This window comes from Podarcis vaucheri (assembly GCF_965113315.1).
Source record: "Podarcis vaucheri genome assembly, chromosome: 9".
NCBI lineage: Eukaryota > Metazoa > Chordata > Lepidosauria > Squamata > Lacertidae > Podarcis > Podarcis vaucheri.
The window spans coordinates 2,192,123-2,215,001 of NC_138767.1; the positions used below are offsets into that span (position 1 = coordinate 2,192,123).

The 22,879-nt window shown below is 47.5% G+C and overlaps 1 protein-coding gene across 1 annotated transcript in view; it reads left to right on the forward strand.

Annotated features, from left to right (window-relative positions):
* The first annotated feature begins 2,640 nt into the window (after window positions 1-2,640).
* PAIP2B (poly(A) binding protein interacting protein 2B) overlaps window positions 2,641-22,879 on the forward strand; it is a 38,090-nt gene continuing 17,851 nt past the window's right edge. Inside the window, exon 1 of the mRNA XM_082236806.1 lies at window positions 2,641-2,782. The gene's annotated coding sequence lies outside the window, so the exon portion shown is untranslated. The remainder of the gene's footprint in view (window positions 2,783-22,879) is intronic.

Sequence of the window (22,879 nt, forward strand, 5' to 3'; positions counted from 1 at the left end):
TAACCTGCCTGTCTAACCTCTTTAGGCAGGAAGTTCCAAAGTCTGGGAGTAGCCACCGAGAAGGCCCCCTCTTAATTAATTAACAAGATTTATAATATTCTATTTTACTGTCCTAGTATCAGGCAATCGTGCCTTACAACATGATCCAAAAAAACACACACAAAAGTCATTACACAACAAGTTGTTTTTTAATGACTTTCTTTGGAACGGCTTTACTTGTTTTGCCTGATTATGTTGTTGGTACCTGCCTGGAGAGCTTGTGGTGAAGAAAGAGCTTAGGGTAAGAAATCCTATAAATCAAATCCAGCAACCACCACATTGTTTCCTATATCTGTTCGTTGATTCACTTTAATTTATAGCCTAGTGGTTTAGGAATTACGATTCATGACATTTACACATTACAGAATTTGCATTGAGCTATATGTAACCTGCCCCGGAACCACATGCTAAGGGTAAGCTCCAAATGCCTGTAAATAAACCAACACAGGAACCTGCAGATAACATAAAGGACTCAGCTATGTAGCTGCAAATGAAACGTTTTAAGTGTGTTGTAAAGTGCAACATGGGGCGTGGGTGGCGCCGTGGTCTAAACCACAGAGCCTAGGGCTTGCAGATTGGGGTGAGCTCCCTGTTGCTTGGTCCCAGCTCCTGCCCACCTAGCAGTTTGAAAACATTTCAAAGTGCAAGTAGATAAATAGGTACCACTCCGCTGCTCTGGTTCACCAGAAGCGGCTTAGTCCTGCTGGCCACATGACCCGGAAACTCTGCAGACAAATGCTGGCTCCCTCAGCCTATAGAGCGAGATGAGTGTGCAACCCCAGACGTCCCCGACTGGACCTAACGGTCAGGGGTACCTTTACCTTTACAGCGCAACATAAAAATGTGACACTAGATGGCGAAAGTGAGCTATAGCAAATTCAATGTATTTTTTCTTTAAAAAAAGCAATGTTGCTTTTTTATTTGTATGTGTAGATTCCAGCTAAGTCAGCAAACAAGGAGCAGACAAAGGGGAGCCAAATGGGGACAGTGGGAGTGCAGGCATATTTCAGCCAGTAGAAGCATGTTGTGGGGGAAGAGAGCTAGACAGGTCTCCTGAGACAGGGCAATATTAGTGGGATTCTTGGGAAATGGGTGTTTTAGGTATCCCAGCCTTGGACCATTTATAGCCAGCACTTTGGTCCCAGAAAAATACAGTAGCCGAGACCAACATCCCTTGCAGCTCACCGTTCTCCATCTGAAGTTTCCGAACACACCTTAGAAAGTGTGCAGCACATTAAAGTCGCCCAGCTTTGATCCAACTCCTATGTGGGGAGCCTTTGGCCCTCCAGAGATGTGGGATAAATCTGCTTCCTATAACCAACGTGCTTAACTCTAATGCATGAAGGGATTAAGACCATAGGGGAAGCTGTCCTGCCATTCCCTCAACTTAGAAGGGTGACCAAATTCTTCGTTCTCCCACCATGTGAATGCTATCAGTCAGGAGGTCTGAGCTGAATGCTCCAAGCTTCAACTGCATGGCTTAAACAAGCCATCTTTCTGATTCTATAAAATAATCTAGAGGCATTTACGCTTTTGAAACGTAAATTATACTGCCTGCATTTTCTTGCTGCTGTGTGGAAAATCACGTTTCGTCAGGTCTGCCAAATTCACACAGACAGATTGCATTTTAGCAGGTTTGTATGCTTTTTTCCCACCACGGTCCTCAAAGCTGCTCACAATGTCTGCCATCATCATCCCACCAGACACTGGAGTGCATCTCCAGAGCTCTTTCCGGGAGGAAGTACAGGATAAAAACTGAATGAATAAACTGCTGAACGATGAGCGGCTTTTGGCTCTTTCTCTCCTTGAAATCTTCCTGTTCCAGTTGGTCATTACAGATATTCTGTAGCTGAGAAATACAAAAGTGTTTGCTCCGGCTTCTCCTTTGCCCTCCCTGGTCCCTTTTCCTTTTGTGACATATCAGCTGGAGAGGGATAGAGTATTTGCTTGGCTCAGGAGTGGGGTTGAAACAAAAGCAGCCCCGTTTTAAATAAAAACTTATAAACACAGCAGATGCACGCAAAGGCACAGGCCAGAAGACCAGACAGAACCCCCCCCCCCCAGTGGAGCCAGTGGATGCAGCCGCAGCAAACGAAGAAGGCATTGTTCTCTGCGGCCGCCCCCCCGCGTCTATGGTTCAGTCCGCAGAGGCCTTCCCGGATTGGCTGAGTCCCAACTTGGAGCGGCAGGCACTTCGCCCAATCCACGCCGGCCGAGAGCCCAATCGCCGTCGCGCGCTGCCTCCCCACGTGGGGGACGCCTCCCGCCCGCCGCCTTTCGGAGCCGAGGGGCGGGGACGGAGGGCGGGCTTACGAGGAAAAGCCCTCAGCCAATCAGCGCTCGAGTTCTCGACGGGGGCCTCGCCGCCTTTGAGCGGAAAGCGAGCCAAAGCGAGGGTAGGCGGGTGGGAAACGCTCCAAGAGAGATGGACGGGGGCGACTGGCCAATGGACGCCTAGAGGAAAGCAGGGAAGGCGCGACGTCGCGGGGAGCGGCCAATGGGAGCTCTGCTCGGCCTAGCGGCCGTCCCCTTCCCCCGTCGCGGGCCGCCGAGCGTGGGCGGGGCGGAGGTGAGTGGCGGGCGGCGCGGCCAATGGCGGGGGGCAGGCCTCGCGCGCGGCGTGTCTGAGGGAGAGCGAGGAGAAGAAGAGCGAGCACGGAGAAGCGAGGGCCGGCGGCGGCTGAAGAAGCGGCCGGAGCAGGCGGGCAGCGCGCGGAGAGCGGCCCTGCGGGGCCCACGCCAGGTACGGCCAGAGGGAGGGCGGGGGGAGGCTGCGCGGCGCCCCCCTCAGGCTCGGGCCTTCGAGGAAGACCCTCCTCAGCCCCGGGGGATCCCGAGGGTTCCCCTCCCCCCTCGGACGGACGCGCACTCAGGGCCGGGGGCGCGCGGGCTGCCGGGGGGGGAGATTTCAGAGGTTGAGTGGGGGCTCCTTTCCTTTCTTCTCCTCCTCCTCTGGGCCCGGAGGGGCGACATCACCCCCCCGCCCGTTGGCCAGCTGACCTGTCAATCTTCACCTCACCCGCCCCCCCCCGACAAAAGCCCCCCCCCCGGTCCTCGACTGGGATCTCGGCAAAGCGAGGGGGGCTCGGCTGTGGCTTCAAGACTTAGGAGCCAAGGTTCCTAAGGTCTCCCCCCAAAAAAATAAAATAGTTGAGGGATTGTCCCAGGTTGTCGTGCCTTGCCAATGGTGCGCACGCGCGGCGTCTTGCGATTGATTATGCGGGACAGGTGTCCCACCCACCCCCAATGTTTTATTCGGGCGTCCCCCCTCCCCGCCATTACTTCACCCACGCGCTTGGATGCAGAGAAAGACCCAGGGAGATGCTCTGCTCTGCTCTGCTCTGCCCACTAGGGATGCTGTCCGTGGGGAGGGGGCGGTTCAGGTCTGCCCTTCCTTCTGCCGGAAAATAGTTGACGGACCCAGGGCTTGGGCGCCCCCCAGCAGATGGTGGCCAGGCTTCTGGGTCAGGGCTCCCCTTGCTGGGCATGCGCTTCCCATCAGACGTTCAGCTGAAGCCTCCCATCTTGGAATACGGGACCCATATGGATAAGGTGGGAGTCTCTCCCCCCACCCCCCACCATAGCCCTCTTGTGGGTGATGGCAGCTCTTTGGGCATATGAAAGCACGAGCAGTTGGAAGGTAATCCCATACCCCCCCCCCAAAAAAAACCCCTCCAGCCACTTCTCTTGTAAACAATAACCACGGGAAAACTTTCTTTAAGCTGGCCTGGCTTTTGCTGACGCGCGCCTGTCTGGGAAGGAGTTTTCTCTACATGTTTTATGTTGCTTCATTGTGTGTCTTTAAGATGTTGTAATCGCCCCTTGCCACGAGGGTTGGGCTCCGAGGGTGGGGCAAGGGAGCCGACCAAATAAACAGGTATTGGCCGCTTCCCTGGGGCAGGGGAGACTCTGGCGGAGCCCAGGAGAGGTTGATGCCAGAGACTGCCTGCTTCTGTGACTCCAGCCCCGTCAGCGGGAGTGAGGACAAAGAGATGGGTCCCTGTCCCAAATTGCTGAGGCTCAGCTGAACGTGGCTCTGGTGCCCCTTTGTTTGGGCAGAACTTGAGTTGAAAGTTCGGAGAAGCCTTGGCGTGGGAGCCTGGGGTGCTCTGCAGCAGGGCTGGCCTGTAGCCTCTCTTCCGCCATAGGGTGGGTTGTTGCTGCTGCTGCTTGCCCTAGTTTGCGGGAGGGCAGGCAGGCACACCGCAGGCCTTCTCCAAGGAGGGGGCCTCTCCTACCTGGCAGGTCAGGCGTTTTTTCTGCCTTGGGGTGCCTTGTCCAGTTTATCCAACCCGATTTTCAGCACTCCAGTTCTGCTTCTGGCCAGCCACTTTGCAGATTAAATTGTTGCCTTTCCACCTGCATTTTGCCTTCCCGCCCCCCTCCAGCAGAGAAGAGGAGCTGGGGCTCTTGAACACTGAGTTTGCAAAGGGCACCCCACCCAAAGGGGACTAGTGGTTGCGATCTGCTCCTGAAGCATGGCCACACTTTCTCTTGTAGGCACAGAGGGATAATTTCAAGAGCCTTGGTGAAGTGAGACTCTTACAGTGGGGGCTGGTTCGCTAGGGGTAACTTTCCAGTCAGTGCTTGGCAGCGTAAGTGCTTCCTTGGCTGTGCTGCCTTTTACGCAGATTGTCAGTGAATGAAGCTACAGCCCCTCCCCAGTTCCTTGCTCTGACACCTGAAAGCCACCTTGGTCCATGCAAACCTGCCCCCTTGCTTACCTTGTTTTCTGGTTTTGCAATAGATAGTTCAGGTCACGTAGTCCCAAAGATAAAGAGCACCATGGGGGGGAGGGCGTTGTTGGGATTTGGGTATGCCAGTTTCTGAGTTTTTGTGCACAAAGCTCTTCCTTGGGCATCAATTATCCTGTATAATGAAGAAACATTCCTTTTCCCGTGGCAGCTAAACCTGGAGCATTCTACCCAGCCTTTGTGAACTTTGGCATGGGGGACAACCATTCAGAGTGGAGTTCAGTGGGATTACTTGGACTTTTCCTTCCATAGCAGTTCTCCTTTTGAGACCTGGTGGCTGGGTCTTTCTTAACACCTGAGCAGACTGAACAGTGTGTGGGGGTAGGGATACAGCAATGCTTTCTCTTAAGGCCAGACAAGGAAACGCTTCTGAAGTGTTTCTTTGGCCATCTCCATATTGAAGCTTGGCACGTTTATGTGAGTCATCCATAGGCCACTGTTTGCTTCTGCCTTCTGTGGGTTAGAGGTGGATTTGTGGACTGGAGAGGAGTGAAAGACTAGGTCAGGAGGCCAGGTCTACTGACCTTGGAATCTCTCAGCTCTAGTTACAGGTAGGTAGCCGTGTTGGTCTGCCGAAGTTGAAACAAAACAAAACAAATAAATAAATTCCTTCCAGTAGCACCTTAGAGACCAACTAAGTTAGTAATTGATATGAGCTTTCGTGTGCATGCATGCTTCTGAAGAAGAAAGCTCATACCAATAACGGCCGTATTTTTTGCTCTATAAGACGCACCAGACCACAAGACGCACCTAGGTTTTGGAGGAGGAAAACAAGAAAAATATTCTGAATCTCAGAAGCCAGAACAGCAAGAGGGATCGCTACACAGTGAAAGCAGCAATCCCTCTTGCTGTTCTGGCTTCTGGGATAGCTGCGCAGCCTGCATTCACTCCATAAGACGCACACACATATCCCCTTACTTTTTAGGAGGGAAAAAGTGAGTCTTATAGAGCAAAAAATACAGTAACTTAGTTGGTCTTTGCGGATCTGCCATTCTTTCAGGGCAGGGGTGCATTCCACTTCTCCTTGCTGCTGCTGGGTGCAGTTCTTTGCTTCTCCATGAGATGGGTGGACTTGATGGAGTCCAGGTTCTCCTCTGGAAGCCAGCACAGATCCTTTGTGAATGAGGACTATGGAAGAGCTGCATGTCTGGAGTCAGCGCTGTTCCCTGAGCTCTTGTGACTGGCATGCATTCCACATGTTGGTGTTTGCCAGCAAGCCCCAGTCTGAGGGGTGGGGTCAGGTGCTTTGGCATGAGCTGGGAGAGGCTTAGCCTCTGTTTTGGTGCCTGGCACCAGCTTGGATGCTGCCGCTTCTGGGAGGGGATACCCATATCCAATTAGGAACCAGTGCTGAAAGTCCTTGCGCAGCCCGACACTTGCCAAGCCAGAAAAACTTGTACTTTGTTCAGCACGCGCCGAAGGGGCCGCTGAGCAAAGCATGTGTGTCGGACAGGTTTGCAAGAGCAAGCCACAACAGTGTGGGAATGCTGGCGGCTTCTGGGCCTGTCCAGAAATAAGAGGTGGGGAAAGCATTGAAAATTCTGGGCTTCAGAATTTTCAGAGCGAAGATTATTGGAATAAGCAGTGCTCATCTGATTAGCTTGTGTTAATATCCTTCAGTCACCCGTTTGGATTTTGCAGATTTGACAAGGGCCAGGATAAACACCATATTTTTCTTAGATCAGGGCCTAATGATGGAGTTTCTAGCCTTGATGAGGTCTGGGTGGAGCATTTAACTTACCCAGCTCTTGTCTGTTTCAAATGGGACAGGTGTATGAGACCTTTCTAGTCGTGCCTCTGATGCAGTAGCAGGAGATGGTTTTGCTCCCTAATTATTCTTTTGCTGCCTTTATCATGAAATATCACAGGAGAATTGTGTGTTTTTTTAGATTTGCTTTTAATTAGTCCAGCAAAACTTGTTTTTTAAGGGGATGCTGTTTTTACAGAAAAAGTTACTGCAGCAAACTGAATAAATAAAAAAATTGCACCAAACTGAGCAGCTGCTGAGATGCAAAGGGGTTTTATAATGAAGCCACTTTCATGCCAGTATACAGTAATGTGACTGACGATCTTTTGGTCATCTGCTGTATCAGACCTGTCAAATAACCTTTTGCTTTGGGGCCACTTCTTGCTACAGTATCTTGTAAGTATATTCAATTCAATTGGAGCTTGCCTTCCAGAGAGCATGTTTCAGGTCATAGACTTAATTGTCAGTATATTGTTATAATTTGCCCTGGGACCTTAGGGTGAAGTGTGGGGAGGAGATCATATAAACATTTAGCTGTATAAATGTATATGTAGATATATGATGAGTAAGAGAAGAGGAGGAAGAGGAGGCTGTTTGAGCCAGAGCAGCATAGCAGAGGCCACTGGGCTGGTTCAGACATTGCAATAAATGATGGATTATGGTGGCCGGAAGGGGTTGAGCAAGCCTTGGGATTTGTGTGCTCCTTTTCCTCCTCTGGTGCAGACACAAGGAGGAAAACAGAGCTCCGTTCTTGCATTAATCACAGTTGAGCATTGTGTCGAAATCCTGCACTCTGGTCAATATTAGCCATGGTTTGTTTGAAACAAACTTCAAACCATGGGTTGTGAAGTTCACTTGTTTCAAACAATAGCTAAGTTTAATTACAGTTTTCAGGTTTGTCTGCAACATGAAATTGCAGTTAATTAAGCACAGAAGTAAAAGCTTTTTCTCAGCTGTGGTGGGGTGGGGGCGGATGGGGGAGCATGCAGTTTGTTACTGCCATAATAAACATTGGTTTCTCCTAGGACTGGGGGAGCATCTGTGCTTCTCCAGATGCTGTTGAATCACCACTCCCATCAGCCCAAACCTGCATGTCTGGCGGTGAGGGGAGATATATTCCAACCACAAATTCCTCATTCCTGATTTATCGTGAAGTTTGAAGAGAATTGGGTCAAGGGGATGAGAGTGGAGTAGTGGATTGGGAGATATAAGCAGCAGTAGTCTAGCCAGGCCAGAGGGGTGGTGTCAGAGCCTAGCTGCAGGTAGCCATCAGGTGCAACCCAGGCAGGTGCACTAGGAAGTCTCTTGCTGCCTAGGCAAAGTCCCGACTCGAACAGGGAGCCATTACATTCCTTCCAGTTGGGGAAGGTCTGTGGTCAGGTGGTGGTGGTGGTAGTCACTCCTGTTACCTGACCTGTTTCTACCCAGGGAGACACTCTTTGGAGAGTCTGTGGCTCTAGTGGCTCATGATGTGGGCAACTCTGTTTTGTTTATTTTTAAAAAGATATTTATTAAAGTTTTTTAAAGTATAACAGTAAAAATTAAAAATAAAAAGAAACATACAAAATAAAAACAGTTTAAAAACACGTTGATTTTCCATAACATATCTTCCTTACACTTATTTCCCCGGACCTCCTCGTACCTCCCTTTTTTGTATTCCACTTCAGTTTGTTAGTTCAGCAAACCTTACCATTAAGCTTTTACCCTTTTGTAAACCTTTTTCCCTATCACTTAAAGCATTACAGCTGGAAACCACTTAGTTTCTATCCAACATCCTTCTAGCATTCATTAATTTTACAATATTTTTGTAAATAGTCTTTAAATTTCTTCCAGTCTTCTTTCACCGACTCTTCTCCCTGGTCTCGAATTCTGCCAGTCATTTCTGCCAATTCCATGTAATCAATCACCTTCATCTGCCATTCTTCCAGAGTGGGTAAATCTTGTGTCTTCCAATACTTTGCAATGAGTATTCTTGCTGCTGTTGTAGCATACAGTGGTACCCCGCAAGAGGAATGCCTCGCAAGACGGAAAACCCGCAAGACGAAAGGGTTTTCTGTTTTGGAGGCGCTTCGCAAGACGAATTTCCCTATGGGCTTGCTTCGCAAGACGAAAGCCCATAGGGAAATCTCCAGGGACCTCTTTTAAATGCTGGTGGTGGGGAGCAAAGCCTTTCCCCCCCCCTCCGGCCTTCAGAAGAGGTCCAGGAAGGCCAGCGGGGGCCGAAAGGCTTTGCTCCCCACCGCCAGCATTTTAAAAGCAGTCCAGGATAGCAGGGAAGAGCTTCCCGCTATCGCGGACGGCTTTTGAAGGCAGGCGGGGGGGAGCAAAGACCTTTCCCCCCGCCCGCCAATAGAAGAGGTCCAGGACCTCTTCTGAAGGCGGACGGGGGGCAAAAGTCTTTGCTCCCCCCTGCCTGCCTTCCCGGGAGAGCTTTTGAAGGCAGGCGGGGGGGGGGGCAAAGACTTTCGCCCCCCGCCCGCCTTCAGAAGAAGTCCAGGACCTCTTCTGAAGGGGGGCAGGAGCGAAAGTCTTTGCTCCCCCCTGCCTGCCTTCCCGGACGGCTTTTGAAGGCAGGCGGGGGGGGCAAAGACTTTCGCCCCCCGCCCGCCTTCAGAAGACGTCCAAGACCTCTTCTGAAAGCGGGCGGGGGGGCAAAAGTCTTTGTCCCCCCTGCCTGCCTTCCCAGGGGCTTTTACATCGCCCCGGACAGCGGAGAAGTCCTCCGCTGTCCCGGGCGATTTTAAAATGCCGCCCGCCAGCATTTTAAGATCGCCCCGGACAGCGGAGAAGTCCTCCGCTGTCCCGGGGTGGGAAGAAAAGCTCTTGTCCCCCCCCCCAGCCTTCAGAAGAGGTCGGGGGACAGACTGTCCCCAGACCTGGTCTGAAGGCGGTTTCCATAGGAACGCATTAATTGATTTTCAATGCATTCCTATGGGAAACCGTGCATCGCAAGACGAAAAACTCTCAAGAAGAAAAAACTTGCGGAACGAATTAATTTCGTCTTGCGAGGCACCACTGTACATAAAAAAAAAGTTCTGTCCTTCTTTGGCACCAATTGACTGACCATGCCCAGTAGAAAAGCCTCTGGTTTCTTCAAGAAGGTATATTTAAATACCTTTTTCAGTTCATTATATATCATTTCCCAGAAAGCCTTAATCTTTGGGCACGTCCACCAAAGGTGAAAGAATGTACCTTCAGTTTCTTTACATTTCCAACATTTATTATCGGGCAAATGATAGATTTTTGCTAGCTTGACTGGGGTCATGTACCATGATGTGGGCAACTCTGCACTGCCCTCTAGGATCCCAACAACTAAACAGGTAGAAAAGGGGAAGATGGGATTCACGGATGAGGAACGTAAGCAGATTGGCAAGAGGAGGTGCTGCAAAGGGACAGGCCAGTGTGGCAGAAGGCCTTCCACCCTCCTTCCATCTGCTTGCCCTTGGGGTGGGGATCAGGGTTGGCACTCCTGCCTCTGCCATCTGCCCTTAGTTTTTGTTCTAGTCAGATGCTTCTCCGACTTTTAGGAGGCTTGGACTGGCCGTGTTGGAGAAGTCTTGACTTTGGTCAGCTTTGCCCAGTCTTTTCAGATGCCTATCTCTTTCCACCTCCATGCCCCCCCCCCTTAGCCCCATTGTTCTACATAGCTGGCAAGGAATGGCTCAAGGCCAGAGGAGGCTGTGCTGATTCACAGTGGTGAATGCAGTCATGCCCCACAGCTGTAGTCCAAGCAGCTGGTGCTCCCAGGGATGTGCCACAGCTTCTAAGAGGGGAATGCAGGAAAGCTGCTGGTTCTGTGCATGGCCGCACATCTTGCTGACCACGGATGTGGAACTAGCTGGAGCCTCCCCTCAATCCCTGGGGAATTGGACCAGTGGGCATGAATCTAACCCCAATGAGCTCTTCCCCATTCCATGAGATGTTGGAAATATTCTTGGTCTTTTGCATCCTTCCCTGGACTTCCTTGCTGGGCTGTGGTGATCTGGCACTGTCCAAACATTTGCCATTTTGGATTTTGGCCAAGCAGAGCATTAGAGCTTTTTGAGGAGTGGGGTAGAGCTCTGTTCATGGTAATGAGCCCTCTTTCATTCTAGCCCTTTGTGGGGAGGAAGAAGGCCATATTTAGTCGGTCTCTTATTTGATCCTATAAGTGTAAAATTGGGTTGGTCCAATACTGCAGGAGAACTTCGGTTATACACTTGAAGACTGCCTTTCCTACTTTCCCCCTCAGTCTCTTAAGATAAGTAGCAAAATGGGGCAGTGTCGTTTGCTGGGCTTCTTAAAGGAAGGGTGGGCTAGCACTAATAATTGAGAAAAGGATTCCATTCCCTGTTGCTTCTGTGTGCCAAGATCAAACAGCAAAGAAGAAGGAATTCATCACCACATCAGTCAAGCTCTCTCTCTCACCCCCCCCCCCAGACTGTCAGAAGAGCGATCACTTCAAAAGAACTGCAATATCACTTTTGCTTAGGCCAGGTTTCATGACCACTCTGCCACATGGAGTTACCTGGTGTCAGATTATAGTTCCTTTGGTTTATCAAGCTGCCCCAGGCTTCACCTTTTCTGTGAAGCCTCTAGCAGATTTTCTGCATCCTTGAGCTTCCTCTCCTTGGGGTGTGAGCACATTGCTAGCTGGGGCTGATGGGAGTCGTAGTCCAAGATGTTTGGAAGGCACCTGGTTGGAGAAGGCTGCCCCAGAGAGCGATTTGATTCAGCATGCTAATTTTACTTGTTTTTGGTGAACAAAGCTAAAAACTTGCCTAATGTTGCATTTGCAATTGGTGTCTGTCCAATGACCATGCTGATGACCTGATGATGTGCATCCTGCCCCACTAACTAAACAAATAAACCAGGGGGAATCTTCCACCCCAACTTACATCTGGTTGCATCTCCTCCCCCTGCTGTTTCTCCACTGTGGAAACTTTCAAGCTCTCTCCAGCTGGTCCACTGATGTCTGTGGACTTCTTGATTTGGTCACCACTGGTGCCTCAGTTGTAGCCACCGTGAGGTTTGATCATGCTGTGCATGTGCTATTTTTATTGAAACAAAATGTAGCCACCAAATAGAAGTAAGCTCGGTGGTCCTTGTAGGCGTCCATGTTTGTTGAAGCGGATGGCTATTTTGCCCTGTTCTAGTTCCCCAGAGTATAGAGGCAGGTGGGAGACTGTTGTGAGTGCCGGGTTGGCTGGCCTGTCAGTTGAGCTCCCTTACCTTCTCCATTGGGGGCAGGTCTTGGGCGCCTCTGCTTGGTGTGTAGCCCCCCCCCCCCCGCAACTGAGCCTATTCCTTTGCATGTCCCCAGGACTCGCTCCCTGCCTCTTCTTCAGGTTTCACAGGAAAACATGTATCAACACGGCTGGATATTGTTACGGGAACATCCCGGCGAGCAGCTGCATCTTCCTTGGCTGAACTCTGCAAATTCTCTCTCCCAGGCCGAGGAAAGTAATGGAGGCAGCCGGTGCATTCCAGCCACCTGGCCCTGTTGCTCCTGGACATGGGGGGGGGGGGCTACCAGCATGCAGAGCCTATTCTCTCGCAGCATTGTGTGGTGCTCCTCAAAGCCCTGGTTCTGGGAATCGTGGGCGGAGGGGAGGCTCGACACCTATTCCAAGGCAGTCGGATTGGGAAGTAGTAGCTGAAATGGTCTGGCTTGATACAAGCCCTGCTTCACTTTCTCCTGCTTTCCCACGTTAGTACATGTAAATGTTGAGCCTGTTATCAGTGGCTGGTGACTTCCTGCATTTAGCTGTCCTATAGCAAGCCTCATAGCTTAGTGTTGACAACACTGACTGGCAGCAGCTCTCCAGGGTTTTAGGCCAGGGTCTCTCCTGAGACACAGGGGATTGAATTTCGGCCCGTCTGCATGCCAAGCAGATGCTCTGCCAATAAGCTGCTCCTCTTTTCTAAAAGCACGGTTCCCTTTCCCTCTGGCTGAATCTGCTATTTGTTTATACTCTCCATAGGAAGAGGCTTCACGGACTGCTCTCTCTAGCCTGCTGTGGCCAGTTCCTAGACATCTCTCTGTTTGGCTTGCCATCTGCTTCTTTTCCTCCTGAGGTGACCTCTTCGTGTGTCTGCCGGGGGCGGGGGTGCACCCACGTAAGCTCCTGCCACAACAGATTTGTTAATCTTTAAGAAGTCACAGGGCTTGGTGTTTTCTTGCCACAAGGGAGTGACGCTGCTTCCCCTCTGGAACTTGTTCCCCATTCTATGTGGTGCTCTGAATGCAGAGGTGTGCTTGGCTTCACAAGGACCAGAATGATCCATTAAACCGGGGGGGGGAGGACCCTGCGGCCATCAAGATGGTGTTGGACTACAACTCCCATCATCCCTGATGTTTAGCCATGCTGGCTGAAGCTGATGGGACCTGGAGTCCAATAGCATATAGAGCGTGTCAGGGTCTCCTTGCCTCTATTAAATATGCTGCAAGTGACCAGGTCAGCCCCAGAACTTTGATCCTGTGAACATCTGCCTGCCCCATTGACCTCCTGCTTGTATTGGCAGTATTGCTTCTGTGGGGGCTGGATCAAACCTTCCATGCTGTGTAGTTGCTCCGTCTGGGTCTCTCAGTTGGGTTGCTGTTGATCTTTATTATTTTTCTGCTGGCTGCACAGCAGCACGGCCAGTCCTAGAATGTGGTCTGCCTGTGAATCTCCATGATAGAGTTCCCTGTAACTTCTTTCTCTAAGCTAAACTATGGCACTTGCTCCCAGCTTGGATGACAAAATCATGGAGGAGAGGGCTATTGGTGGTTCCTGGCCAGGATGGCTCTGCTGTGCCTCCACGCTTGGGGGTTGCAATGCTTCTGAATCCCAGTTGCTGCAAACTGCAGGAGGGGAGAGTTGCTCTTGTGCTCAAATCCTGCTTATGGGTTTCCTATAATTGGCATCTTGGTTGGCCCCTGTGAGAACAGGATGCTGGACTAGATGGGCCCCAGGCCGGATCCAGCAGGCTCTCCTTACGTTCTTAAGAGAATCAGGAGAGCCGGATTGTTGATCAGGCCCAGGGCCCCCACAGTCATAGTGGCCATCCAGATGCTTCTCCTGGGAAGCCCTCAGGCAGGATCTGACCAGAGCAGCCCTCTCGCCTCCTGTGGTTTCAGCAACTGGTCTTCAGGGGCCTGCTGCCTTTGACAATGGAGGTAGAGCAGAGCCTTCATGGCTTCTTGCCATAACCTCTCTCCCCTCCATACTGTCCTGGTTCTTGAGAGAATCCTTTGGATTGTGAAAGGCCTCAAACATTGCAAAGCAGAGAAGCAGATGTGTTGCGCTTCACTAGGCGTGCCTGTCATTCTTTACCCAGTCCCTTGGGAGGGTCCCTAATGTCTGTGGCTTCTTTTTTCATACTTAACCTTTTGAGTAGTGTGGATGAGATTTCTTCCTTTTATATATTCTTTTGAACGAGTCTTTCAGGTCTTTTTTATTACTCTTTTTGTAGCTGGGTTTAGCCCTTATTGTTCCTATTTTTTTACATATGTCATTTTGGGACATCTTGCTTAATTATTATGTTTATTTATATGTCACTATCAATGTTCATGGTTGTTTACTGAGTCAATAGACACAGACGAGTCCCTTCTCAGGAGTATACAGTCCACTGTAGCATTGCAAGGGCTTAGGCAGTGGGTCACCCCTGTTCCTCAGTGAAGCATACAGAAGAGCAAGATCTCCTCTTTGAGTCATACCGACCTCCCAAGAGGGTTGCAGGTGAGAGGAGTGAGAATTTTGAAGTGCCCGCAGCCTGAGAAGTACTAGGAGAGTTCAAGCCAGATCCTGACTTTACATCTAGTCTGACCCAGAAACTGAACCCAAGTGGATGTAGAAAAGGTGGAAGACTTGGTTGCTCTTGGAACCTGGTATGACTGCACCCAAATGGGGTCCCAGACTGTTCCCCTTGACTTTTCTTTCATGTAGGAAGAGTATATCTGTCATTTACTACTCTGGGGAAACTAATGGGCTGGTTGGGGGCACTGCCTGCGCTCCGCCCTGCATCAGGAAAGGCTGGCCTCCCAAGAAAGTCTGCATGCCTTGGAGTGTTTAGAGGAACCTCATTAATGTCCTTGCAATATATAAATGATTCTCTGCACACATCCTATTAATGGGCATATTGTTGATTCATTATGACTTGCAAATTGCAGGGTTTAGTGGGCTGTGCCCTACACTTCAAGGGCATAAATAGGGATTGCTATTTTTTTGTCATGGTTTTCCCAGTAGTGATGTATGGAAGTGAGAGCTGGACCATAAAGAAGGCTGATCGCCAAAGAATTGATGCTTTTGAATTATGGTGCTGGAGGAGACTCTTGAGAGTCCCATGGACTGCCAGAAGATCAAACCTCTCCATTCTGAAGGAAATCAGCCCTAAGCGCTCACTGGAAGGACAGATCGTGAAGCTGAGGCTCTAATACTTTGGCCACCTCATGAGAAGAGAAGACTCCCTGGAAAAGACCCTGATGTTGGGAAAGATGGAGGGCACAAGGAGAAGGGGACGACAGAGAACGAGATGGTTGGATGGTGTTCTTGAAGCTACTAGCATGAGTTTGATCAAACTGCAGGAGGCAGTGGAGGACAGAAGTGCCTGGCGTGCTCTGGTCCATGGGGTCACGAAGAGTCGGACACGACTAAACGACTAAACAACAACAATTTTTTTGTCCTGCTTTGCCAGTGACATAACTGCAGCCCACCATGACCTACTCTGATTGTGGTCTATGCTATTGATGAACTAGGAACAGGAAGTTTCCCAGGAAATAGTTAAATACAGGCTTGCAAATAGCCACTTGCCTGTGGCAGGCAAGCTTTTTGTGTGTGTGCATTTGTGTGTGCTGTCTTCTAGGTCACCAATAACTAAGTGAGGTAAGCAGGGCCAGGTCAGAGTCCCCCTGCAAGACAGCTTAAATAGAATTTTTAAAAGCGAAAATTACCCTTCCTTTCATTTGACCTGCGTGTGTCTTCCTGCTGCTTCTCCAGAGTAGATGGCTGCGACCCCAGGTGGTGCTCTGTTTCTTTGTGACAAAAATTGATTGTCTATCAACAATGCTTGTCTTTAGGCACTCATCTGTTTCTGGAATAAGTCCTGAGTGTGTATCCTATTATTAAAGAAGCATTTTGCTTGGAGGCGAGAGGAGTGTCTTTTCCAATGAGATAGGCGTAGTCCTTTGGTGATTTAGTTGCCTTTCCTTGGTTCCCAGACTCTCAGTTGGGAGTCGTGGCAACCTGTTTGTCAGGCACAGTAGTGATGGTAGACTTCTTTATCTTGGGGAAGTTACATGACGTTTGTAGTGTCAGAATTCAGCAGGAAGTTTCCAGCATCACATAACGTGTGACATAGCATAAGAAGCCAAGAGGCATCCTCAGTACTGCATGTGAGCAGGCTAGGATCCAGTGCAAGTGGTTTGGATGTTCGCATCCCGGAGGCTAATATTGCTCTGTGTGTCTTGCAAGAGTGTTGCATTCCAGAGCAAAGGGGAAAGGGGGTGTGACCGGGCCTGTTGAAGCCTCTGTTGTGCTGTTTATTGGTTTATATAAATCAGATTTACATCCTGGGCTTCATCCCAAAGGAGCCTAGAGTGGGAAACACATCTGAAATAAATAAATAAAAAGATAGCCTTAAATTGTGGTGCCCAGAACTGGACACAGGACTTCAGGTGTGGTCTGACCAGGGCCGAATAGAGCAGGATTATGACTTCCCTTGTTTGAGACACTAGACTTCGGTTGATGCAGCCTAGTATAGCATTCACTTTTTTTGCTGCTGCATCACACAGTTGAAAGGGGGCAGCGCTGCTAAATCCAAGTGATTAGAAAAACACCGCTGAGTTGGCAGTTCTATCAAAACCACAATACCTTGGCAGCTTGGTTCAAGCAGTGCTTTCTGTACTCCTCCCCCACCCTAATTATTTCTGTAGGGGAAGTCTGAATGAACTCTGCTGCTCTATCCATACCTTCTCACAAGTGCGTCTCTCATTGGGCTGATCTTTTAGGGTTAGGGTTACTATGAAATGATTTACAGTGCTTTCTAAAGTAGTCTTGCTCAACTTTTATATGTTTTAATCGGCTATAAGGTGCATTGAGTTTATCTTTGACAAAAGCTTATAAGAATTGTAGCTAACTGACTCAGTGATACAGCAGGTTTTGGACACCTATTAAAGACAGCGTGAGTTTGTAGGCCAAGAATTTATTTCATCAGATAGAGTTAAGAAGAGAGGCGTGGTGATCTACGCTAAGGAGAATTTATCACCAAAATTTTTGTTCAAAGACGAACAAGGAAGAATCCTGGCTATTGAAATACTGACCCAAGGAGAGAAAGTTTTGATATTAGGAATCTATGCACCAAATGAGGGGAAATCAGAATTTTATAAGAAGCTGCATGAGACATTACTGGACTATCTGGATTATTCTAACATCATTATGATGGGAGACATGAATGGGGTTGTCTCTACTTTTATGGATAAGTCACAGAACCAGAATTTGACCAAAGATGGAAGACTACCAAAAACTTTCTTTGAACTAACTGACAATATGGATTTAATTGATTTATGGAGGACGAGAAACCCCCTAGGTAAAGAAGGAACTTTCTTTTCTGAGGCCCACCTGTCATGGACAAGAATCGACCAAATTTGGACAACTAGAGGGCTGGCACCTAAGACTACAAAAATAGAAATCTGCCCAAAGACTTGCTCCGACCATAACGCTCTGAAAATGGAAATGAGATTTACTACTGCCGATTCCTTCAGATGGAAAATGAATGACAACCTGTTAAGAGATCAAGAGATTGTAAAGAAGGCCCAAAAGCCTTAAAGGACTATTTTGAAATTAACTTGAATACCTCGGTGGAAAAAAGAATAATCTGGGACGCAAGCAAAGCTGTTATGAGAGGGTTTCTGATACAACAGAATACGATTAAGAAAAAATTCTGGAATGGTAAAAAGGATAAGATATTGGAGAAGATAAGAGATGGAGAGAAAAAATTAAGATTGAATCCAAAATCAAAAGAGACTTTAAGAGAAATCAAATTCCACCAGTCACAATATATGAAATTGATTAACCAAGAAGTGGAATGGAAAATTAAACAAATGAAACAAAGATCTTTTGAATCTGCGAATAAATGTGGGAAACTGCTAGCTTGGCAGTTGAAAAAGAGACAAAAATTAAATTATGTTACCAACCTAGAAGTTGAAGGGAAAAATATTCAGAAACCGGGAGAAATTAGAAAGTGTTTCCAGAAATATTTTAAAAAACTGTATACACAAGGGTCCGAGGAAGCAACTGAGATAGAACAATTCTTGAAAGACAATGGCCTACCAAAACTATCTCAAGAGAAGAGATCAATCTTGAACTGTAAAATAACACAACAGGAAATCGAGGATGCCATTCAGAATATGCAACTAGGCAAATCTCCAGGCCCTGATGGACTTACCTCCAAGTACTACAGGATGTTAAAAGACTACTTGATACAACCATTAATGGAGGTTTGCAACCAGATTATGGGGGGAGGGAGGGCACCAGATACGTGGAAAGAAGCATTCATCACACTGATACCTAAAGTGGAAACTGAAAAGACTCAACTTAAGAACTACCGTCCCATCTCACTCCTAAACGTGGATTACAAAATATTTGCAGATATTTTGGCTAATAGATTTAAAAAAGTATTAAATGAAGTAATTCATAAGGACCAAGCCGGCTTTCTCCCAGGTAGACATTTGTTTGATAACACTAGGAATATTATTGATATTCTGGAACTTTTACAAACAAATATTAACACTAAAGCAGTGTTAATTTTTATTGATGCGGAGAAGGCCTTTGACAATATTTCTTGGAAATTCATGAAGAAAAACTTGGAAGGGATGGGAGTGGGAAGGGGGTTTGAGAATGGGATAGAAGCAATCTATTCAGAACAAAAAGCTAAGTTGATAGTGAACAATGTGGTGACAGAAGAACTTCATATTGAAAAAGGAACACGTCAGGGGTGCCCCCTTTCCCCTTTATTATTTATTTCAGTCCTGGAAGTTTTGCTGAACATGATAAGGAAGGATCGGCAGGTACAAGGAATACGGGTCGGAGCGAAACAATATAAACTGAAAGCATTTGCAGATTACTTGGTTTTAACATTACAGGAGCCAGAATCTAGTACAAAAAGAGTTTTGGAATTGATTCAGAAATTTGGTCGGGTGGCGGGTTTTAAGTTGAACAAACAAAAAACTAAGGTGTTAGGGAAAAACTTGACAGTTATTGAAACAGAGGGGTTTCAGAAGGAAACAGAACTAAACATTGTCAAAAAAGTGAAATACCTGGGGGTCAATCTGTCTTCTAAGAACTTGAATTTATTTAAAGACAACTATGAGAAATGTTGGTCAGAAGTTAAAAAAGACCTAGAAATCTGGTCAAGATTGAAACTATCCTTGTTAGGCCGAATTGCAGCTATAAAAATGAACGTTTTGCCAAAAATGTTGTTTTTGTTTCAAGCCTTGCAGATTGTGGACAGAGTGGAATGTTTTGGAAAGTGGCAGAAGGACATCTCTAGGTTTGTCTGGCAGGGCAAAAAGCCCCGAATAAAGTTTAAAATACTAACTGATGCAAAGGAGAGAGGGGGGTTTGCCCTGCCAGACTTAAGGTTATATTATGAAGCTGCGGCCTTCTGCTGGATGAAAGATTGGATTCTACTAGAAAACACTGATGTCCTAGATCTGGAAGGCTTTAATAATTCGCTAGGTTGGCATGCGTATCTGTGGTATGACAAGGGGAAAATACATGGAATGTTTAAAAACCATATTGTCAGAAAAGCAATATATATGGTCTGGAAAAAATACAAAGACTTATTGGAAAGCAAAACTCCGAGGTGGATTTCACCAATAGAGGCCAAGGCTCGGAAAAAACCCAATATGGAGGCATACTGGCCGAAATATTGGGAAATAATAGAAAACATTGGAGGTAATTGGAGGTTGCAGAGCTTTGAAAAATTAAAGGATAAGGTGCAAAATTGGTTACACTATGCCCAAATTAATGAGGTCTTTAAGCTAGACAAAAAAACAGGATTCCAGGTGGAAAAATCGAAACTTGAGACAGAGTTGTTAGAACCAAAGACCAAGTTATTATCGAGAATGTATAACTTGCTGCTTAAATGGAACACTCAGGATGAGACAGTTAAATCAGCGATGATAAAATGGGCTCAGGACATTGGTTATAATATCATGTCTGAAGACTGGGAGAGGTTATGGACCACCGGTATGAAGTTTACTGCATGTAATGCTCTGAAAGAAAATATTATGAAAATGGTATACAGGTGGTACATGACCCCGGTCAAGCTGGCTAAGATATACCATTTGTCCGATAATAAATGTTGGAAATGTAAGGAAGCTGAGGGGACATTCTTTCACCTTTGGTGGACTTGTCCAAGATTGAAGGCCTTCTGGGAAATGATTTATAACGAGTTAAAAAAGGTGTTCAAGTACACCTTCCCCAAGAAACCAGAGGCCTTCCTTCTGGGCATTGTCGGCCAGAAGGTGTTAAAAAAGGATAGAACCTTTTTTATGTATGCTACAACAGCAGCAAGAATCCTTATCGCTAAGCATTGGAAGACCCAAGATTTGCCCACACTGGAGGACTGGCAGACGCAATTGATGAACTACATGGAACTAGCCGAGATGACTGCAAGGATCCGAGATTTGGGAGAAGAGGCAATGGAGGAGGACTGGAAAAAATTTAAAGACTATTTGCAAAAGTATTATAAGTTATATGAATCTTAAGATGCCGTATGACTTGGAATGTTAGCCCCAGCAACGAAATTTAATTATTTATGAAATTGGATAACATTTATGAAAGAATCAAAGTTTAAATGGGTAAAAATGACAACATGTTATATTTTTAGAGTAAATGGAAAATAAGAGATTTAAACTTAAACTGCAATTGAAAATACAAAGAAACACACGAAATAAGGGTATAATTTGCTGATACCTTTATTGTCAAGAATGCACTATGTGGGAGATGTGGGGAAGTCCAATGGAAATTTGAAATAAGTTGTTGAAATGGTTGTGATTTTCTGTTTTTTTTTTCTTTCTTTCTATTCTTTATGTTATTTCTTTCTTCTGTTCTTTCTGTAATTTGGAAAAAATGCAATAAAAATCATTATAAAAAAAAAAATAAAGACAGCGTGAGTTTGGTCAGGGTTGGTTTTGTACATGGTTGTGTGAGAGCTTGGGGTTCAAATCTAGCACCAGCCACATTCTCACTAAGTACAAAGTGTGTGACTGCCCTCTTAGCATGTGAGTCTGTCCCTTTGTTTTTCTGTTTGAAGATTCCTATCTCTGTTGGTTACTGCTCAAAGCTGATTAAGGAACGGGGATTAACATCTGATTTTGAGACTGAAATGCGATCTAATTGTGCGGCAACCTAAAGATTTTGCAAACCTGGCTGATTTGGCCATCTGGTGTGGCTGTGAACCTGCACTTGGCTGATGGGTAAGCAGCTTTTTCAGGATGTTTTGATGGTCTACCACCTTAAACAGGCGCCATCTTGGGCCAGAAGGCCAAGGAGTCGTCTGGGGGATTCACTGACCCTGTCTTTCAGACATAGTATTTGAGTAGCACGATGGGCCTAGATGTGGGAAAGCTTGTCAGAATGGTTGAAGGATGTCCGGTGATTTGCTCTTGTGGTTAAAGTTGAAAACTGTTTGCCCCCCTCCCTTTTGCTTCCCTAATCTTTTAGCCATAAAAAGTTCAATGAAATCCTACTTTTAAGTATTTCCAGTGAAAATTGCTACTATAGGCACAGACAGGCTAGTTGGTGTTTCTTGTGGACTAGCAACTTGAGTGGGCTTTTTTGCAAGGCTGAGTAAAAGGTCCTGGAGGAAAGTGGGGTCTGCCTCTGTCTCCCCACTGGCTGGTGTTTCCCAAAGGCAGAGTTTCGGTCAAGAGCTGTTCGAGGTGGGAATGTCAAGGGTGAGGTGAGCGAAGAGGCCACCTGCGATTGGGTTCCCGTTTGAGCTCCTATAAATAGCTTTGAGAATCGTTCAGTTTGTTGACTGGCTGATCATTTACAAAAGGCACCTCAGCTTGGCCCTGCCAAAGGGCAGCTCTTATTCCGCCACAGAGGCTGCAGCAGCAGCAGCAGGATCCCAGGCCTATTCCAGCTGCTCAGGTTTGCACCCGCCACAACCCAGTCAGTTGACGCCAGAATTCTGGCATGTCGGAAATGTCACAAGGGGTGGGTTGGCTCCTGTGTGTTTGCCTTCAGAGTGATGAAAACATCTATTTTTGTGGGGTAGAGGGGAGGGGAGGTACAGCTGAAAAAGGAAGCTTGTCCAGCTTGGTTGCCTGGGGCGAATTCAGAATTCGCTCCAGGTAACTAAGCAGAAAAGTGCTTTCTCTTTTATTGATTTTATTAAAAGAACTTTTTTACTGCTTTCACGTCAAAATGGTACCAAAGCAGCAAACAGTAGTACCGTAGTTATTGGTGTCCATTGAGAGACGGGGAAGTCCACCTCCGGAGGTGAAGTCAAACCACTGCATCAGCAGCACCAAAGGGACCTCCCTGGGGCACGTGCCTGGGCAGTGTGTCTGGAGGTCCTGGGTTGTCCAGACCCCCCCCCCCTTAGCTTTACTGATGTGGTCCAGAGGAAAGCAAAACAATACTTTTGGCACCAGCTTGGCTGCAGGAGTTGCCAGAAGGCACCATCCAACCACCTTAGGGACTCTACTCCAGATTTGTGTAGCATTCACTCCTGAGACTTTTCTTCTCTGAAGATATCCCACAAGGAAATGGAGGTTTCGAGTCAGAGTTTTCCTTCTAGCTGGGCTCCCTTCCCAAGTTGATGAGCCCTATCTGACTCTCACTTCCCTCCATAGCATGTGGAGAAACCAACTTCTTGGACCCACTATTGGTCTTGTCTCCTCAATCCACCGGAGCCTGTCTTGGCATGCAGGGGAATTTCCTAACTCACTGAGGGTTTGGGACCTATCGGCTACCCTCACCTGCTTTAGCCAGCGAATCAAAGCTGCTCCTGGGTTGTGGCCACTGTCACATGCTGACAGCTTTAGGAGCCATGGGTGAGATCTGAGTGAAGTGCAGCGAACAAAGGTGAGCAAACTACCCCAGTAGTAAAATTACAATAACATTGGATCAGTAAGTAACACCTAAAATACCAATACGTTAACCATGGAAAGTCTAGGTGCCGGTGTACCGCAAATGAGTCTCATAGTTCTGTATGGACTAGGAATTTTGGGTGTATTTGCAGAATACAGTTCGGGGAGGCAACACAGGGGGAGGAGCTGCCTGGTTTTAGAAATCTTGCTGCCCACCTTTGTGTGTCTGGGAGGGGCAAGGGTTAAACTGACTGTCCTTGCCCCCATGGCCCG